This window comes from Primulina eburnea, chromosome 17 (genome assembly GCF_022965805.1).
Source record: "Primulina eburnea isolate SZY01 chromosome 17, ASM2296580v1, whole genome shotgun sequence".
NCBI classification, from domain to species: domain Eukaryota; kingdom Viridiplantae; phylum Streptophyta; class Magnoliopsida; order Lamiales; family Gesneriaceae; genus Primulina; species Primulina eburnea.
Window position 1 is genome coordinate 10,411,682 of NC_133117.1, and position 5,684 is coordinate 10,417,365.

The following is a 5,684-nucleotide window of genomic DNA, read 5'->3' on the forward strand; positions in this document are numbered from 1 at the left end:
ACTTCAAACCCAAGTTGTTCTGACAGATTGGACTGACTGCATAGATTATACTCGAGTGGGGTTCATATCTCGAGGTGGTGCAGTTCTCGAGGTTGTCCAAGTGGTAATGTAATCCGGGAATCCTGCCCGGGAAGCTGAGAAACGCCCGGATGGTTCCATGAGGGCGCTGGCTGTTGGTAAAAGAGCTCGGGTAAAGCCATGATTTTCTACCCGGGTGATCTTGATCTCGGCTATCTAAGTAACAAATTGGGTCAATGCTGACTCGAATCATAAATGGGGGTATCACCACACTTTGCCAACTGTTCCAAACAGCTTCCCAATTACTTCTCCATCATTCTTTGTTGCCATGGAACCAAGGCTTATAACTGCACAACTAAGTAGAATGTCTCTCAACATAGGCAGACACCAAGCCCTAAGCTAACAATGTTCATTCATCACATGTGCATACCAATATACTGGTATGCAAGGCATAAAATGTGATCCTCTTTTTTGATATTAGCATTCCCAAGATGATCGAAAAGATAATAAGGAAAACTAAAAGTGATACACGGATGATGATACCTGATGCCGCCAAACCAACAACAGCTGGAGTGTTTGGCATTACTCAGATAAACCGACTGTGACAAGCCCATTCCTGGATATCCATGGACCAGTAAGAATATTCAAAACACTGTGAGCTAAAATCAATTATTAGAACCATGGAGATTTGGAATAGAACTAGATAGTGCACATATATGATGTATAACCATATTCGTAGAAGCATTAAGAGTTTAGATTGTACTGTACATTACAACCTGAAGATCTTTTAGCTTAACTCCAGCAACAACGGATACCAAGAGCCGCTTCTCCGAAAGAAATGGCCTTAACTGCAGCATCACATCTTTAACTACAGAATCAACATAACAACAGAGCTGTCAATGCATTGCCATAATATATATATATATTTTTGATATGTTGCACACCCATGGTGCACACTTACTTGAGAACCAAATGAGGTGACATTCACCTATTGTACGTACAATATTTCTATGTTTCATCACATCCAATAAGGGAGTGACACACCATCGATGGTGAGCATGGTGGTGTGCAATAGATCAAAACTGAATATATATATATATATATACCAAACTAGATACCAAAAAACCAGCTAAAGCTCGTAGATACATCATCAATTGAGTAGCAAAGTAAACACTAAATACAAAAAATTGGAGAAACACCAGGAATGGATCACACCAACTTTGAGGTTTAACATATAATATGATTACATCACTGACTTCTACAACCAACCTCCGAGACAAGCAATTTAAACGAAAAAATATCAAGAGTCATGACTAATTATTAATTAAAAAGTTTAGCAAAATTTTGTGCCTCAGCGTAATGTTGTGAAAAGGTCAATTTACATAATCAGTTCACTGAAAGGGAACGGCAGTGCCATGTATTTATAAAATACCTATGCATTCAATATAGAAAACTATTAAAATGCAAGAATAAAGAGTGAATTTCATGGCATCAGTTTATAACCTTCCAATATATAAAAAAAAATCAAACCACTTGAGGTAGCTTGTCACGACAACACACTCTACATGACTATTGAGATATGAAATTCTTTTCTTCTACATGACCATTGAGATATGAAATTATTTTCTGTATTCAATATTTCGTTTATGTCCTTGACTTGACAGAATGCAATGCAAGAGTAGAAGACTAGAATAAAAGACATTCCAAATAAAAAAAACAACTAAAATCGAGAGTTGTACTAGAAAAGGAGGAATCAAGAACAAAAGTGAGTTGAATATTGCAAAATGTGTTCTTTCCGCAGATATCACATCCATAGGCCCCATCAATAAAGCTGGACATACACGCACATATGCGAGGAGAGAAAGAGAGAGTTGGTCCAGCAATAGGATGTACCTGCTTGTTATGATCAAGTATTTTGACGCCAAAAGATTCAAATGCAGTATGGCGAATCAAGGCATGATAGGCAATTTGAATCTGGAACCAGCCAACAATCCTGATTACTACACCTCTGGCAATGCTCTCAGCCAATTTTCCAGCTCCATTAAAACCAAGCTTTGGCAATGCTCTCAGCCATTTTTCCAGCTCCATTAAAACCAAGATTGTACGAGTCAGTTGGAATTGGTAGAATGTTTGCCATTCTAGTGATGCTCTAGGCAAAGAAAATAGCATAATAAGAATTTGGTAAAATTTTAGCAGAAACTAAATCAAATGCACGGTTACCTTATTACTCGGAATTTCTTCAAGATCTATAGGCTCGATTATGCTACAGAGCCTGTAGATGTACCAGAGGGAGGAGTCTTTGGCTCCAGACACTTTGCCTGTAAGTCTGAGATTGTTCTGAGTGATTTGGAGGCAAAGATGAGTGTTCAAGTGCAGAATGAGACTGGTGTAGATGTGGGAGAAGTTAAAGATGGATAGTCTTTACTTCTGTTATTTTGTGTTCGGTGTGGGGACTAAGAAAAACGAATAAGATGATTTGGATATGTTTAATAGCTATTCGTGGGGTAGAGTAGCCTTTCGTGATGCAGTCTGATGTTTGAAGAAGGACATTTTATGTTGATATGATTACCTCACTGAGGCACAGGTCGGAAAGAAGTTGATGGCAGTTTCCTTGTCGGTGGTTTTGTGATGCCTCTGTAGGTATATTATTTTTTGAATGTTAAAAGTAGATTTGTTATCTTTATTTCTACTAATAACATTGTTTGAAATTTATGTTACAGATCCTCGCTTATGAATATTATCTGAGCATGGCACAAAAGTTTGCGAAGAGAAGAGATGTGGACGGTTTGATGTTGCCCAGGATGTTTCATTGGGTGACTAACACGTGACCGTCAAACCGTGCCCCAACTACTGTTGATGTCACTGCAGCCTTTGGTGACTATGTTGTAGATGTAAGTAATATGAATTGATTTGATATAATAATTGTGGACTTAATTTTTAATTAATCTGATACGTTATTAATTAAACGTAGGATTGTCTTGGAGGTTTGAATCTTACTCCTGAGGAGCTCGTTTCACCGTATTATACTACCGGGGTTTTTGTTGATTCTGCGCCTGATGCGGTCACCACTCGGGTACTCGAGATCTGGAGGCAAGGTCAGACAGTCATATATAGCGAGCACCATCTGGAGTCTCTCTCAGTCCAGCACACGCCTTCTGCACATTCATCTCCTAATGTTTCCGGCACCCGTTCTGGTGATGTCAGTAGATCGAGCTCTAGCACCAGTGCTCTCATGCATAGGGGTCCTAGAGTCCACTTTGGACTCAATCCTTCCCGCCTCCCATCACCCTTTGAGCGTCGTTTCGAGAGGCGGTTGACGGAATTGGAGGATACTGTTACGTCTATGCGTCTTCAAATGATATGATTTATTGAAACCAGAGAGTCTACAGGAATATAAATCTGGCTATCGATGATTTGAAATCGAGTATGAATCTTGGTCTCGATGAGTTGAGATCGAGTTTGACTGAGCAGATTAGAGCTGGTTTTCCTGAGATGAGATCTCACATGCTAGTGCATCAGGAGAGAGATTATAGCATAGTCTATAGCAGAGGACAGAAGAGGAAATCATCCGAGGCAGATTTCTGTAAGTTAATTTTATTAATAATATTTATGTTTACGTAATAGATTGATGTATTAGAATTGTCATTCTAATTTTAATTTGTTTGATATATGATGTTAGGTGTGGATGATGATATGGCTAGAGAAATTGGCAGTAGTAGTAACCAAGCACTGGAACAACCGAGATTTGAGCCTAGGCTTCCAGTCATAATAGAGGAATCTTCCAAAGGCAAGTATATTACTCAATGCACTTTTTTGATTATATATTTATGTTGTAACGCCCCAAAAAATTTAAAGGTCAACGCGAACCACATGCATTTGAATTATTAAATTATCCTGTATTTTAATTAAATGTTTTAATTGCATTAATTAATTATGTTGTGCATATTTTCATGTTTAAAATACATTATTCTCCATTGTTGCATTAAAATATATTTTGAAAAGTTATTCCAGTTGCGATCGAGGAACGGGGACATTTGAGGGCTGAATGGTTGTATGGGATGGAAGGCTAGGCTTGGGGTTGGTGGGGACCAGGACCTAACTAAGACCATAGGTGAGGCAGGAGAAGGGTCCAAGCCATGTTAGGACGCGAGCTTAGATGGCTGGGAGGAGTCCCATCCATCGAGGACTCCTACCCGAGAAAGGAATCAGATGTGCGCAGGGTTCAACGCTTGAGTAGGGCTAAGGGGATCGGTCTGGGGTCTTCGGGCTGGGCTAGGGTGCGACCTTAGGGTCCTAAGAGAGTGCTTAAGGGTTGGGATAGGGGCTGGTATGGGTTGGTTCAGGCAGTCGAGAAAACACACGACAGCGTGAGGGGAGCTCCTACGCGAGGTTGTTGTTTGGTTCAGTTAGGTGGCTGCTCGCGTTCAGGGGCTCGGGGTTGGTTGGTCAGGATCTGGGCGAGGTCCAGGGGTGTTCAGGGTCGGCTGGGCTCGAGTGTGGCTCGGCTGGAGGTGACCTAGGTTGACTAGGAAATTACTAGCGTGAGTTAGAAAGGGGTGCAGTTTTTGGTCTCAGTTTCAGAAGTGTCTTGGGCGTACAGGGCTGGTTTTTTGGGCTGGGCTTGCATAGTAGGGTCCCTAGATGGGTTGGCTAGGTTTTGGCTCAAGGTGGCTCGGGCGTGGCTCGAGTAAATTGGGAGATGGCTCGGTGGGTTCGTTAGGGTGTCAAAAACGAAAATTAAAAGGCTAAAAAATGAATCCATGGGTCCACGGGGGTGGCTCATGACTTGAAAAGGTAGAATAAATCATAAAAAGGTTATGTTTAAAATTTGGAATCAAAATAACGAGTTTTGGAATTATTCGAGATTTAATCGCCGCACGAAATGCTAATTAACGAGTTAATTGAAACGCCTAGTTTTAAGCTTAAAAAAATTATGAAAAATTAGGTTTAAGATTAAATAATTATTAGAAGCCTAATTTTTTAATTTAGGAGTTTTATATTAAAGTTTGGGATTTTTCGGGATTAAAACACCATCAAAACAATTAATTAAAGATAAATGAAAAAGTCTAAGTTGTAGGCTAAATAAAATTATGGAAAAATTTATGTAAGCTTAAATAATTATTTGGGACATGTTAGGGTCATGAAAGCAAGAAAAAAGTCGAATTCGTAAAATGTCGAGTCTAGGGGTAAAACGGTCTTTTTACACCTAGAAATTAGTAAAGGTCATGGCAGTGCCCTAAAGACTGTTCTTATGAAAATATGATTATTTTTAAATGTTTATGAATTTCTCATGATTAAATTATGATTTTTTAAATGTCTAAGGAATTTTTATGATTTAAAGAAGACATTTAAAATACATGTTGCATGCTTGGTTTCAAAAATAGAAAATGTAAATATTATTCATGATTTTTCTAAGTGATGTGAATGAAAAAAAAATTTGAAGGATGTGAAGTGATTGTGACTAATTCGTTAATGTTGGCGACGTCGTGAGGGTTATGGTCCCAGTGAGAGCCCGACGATCGTGTTTCCATCATTGCGAATATGTGGTAACAGATATGTGGTAACGGTTTTGTGGTAACGGAAGAATGGGAATATCGTGAGGGGAAAAGGCCCCAGAGGGAGCCCATTTATTGGAAAAAGCCCCAGAGGGAGCCCCGACGATCGTA

At 39.4% G+C, this 5,684-nt stretch overlaps 1 long non-coding RNA gene across 2 annotated transcripts; it reads right to left on the minus strand.

Moving 5' to 3' along the window:
- Positions 1-285: 285 nt before the first annotated feature.
- On the minus strand, positions 286-2,063 carry LOC140818432 (uncharacterized). 2 transcript variants are annotated; one of them, XR_012114979.1, is made up of 4 exons: positions 1,912-2,063; positions 795-886; positions 562-634; positions 286-365 (listed from the first exon to the last, which is right to left on the minus strand). It is a non-coding gene; the product is annotated as an uncharacterized lncRNA (long non-coding RNA). The 2 variants fall into 2 exon arrangements; XR_012114978.1 differs by lacking the exon at positions 286-365 and having other exon boundaries at positions 475-634.
- Between the last annotated feature and the right edge of the window lie 3,621 nt (positions 2,064-5,684).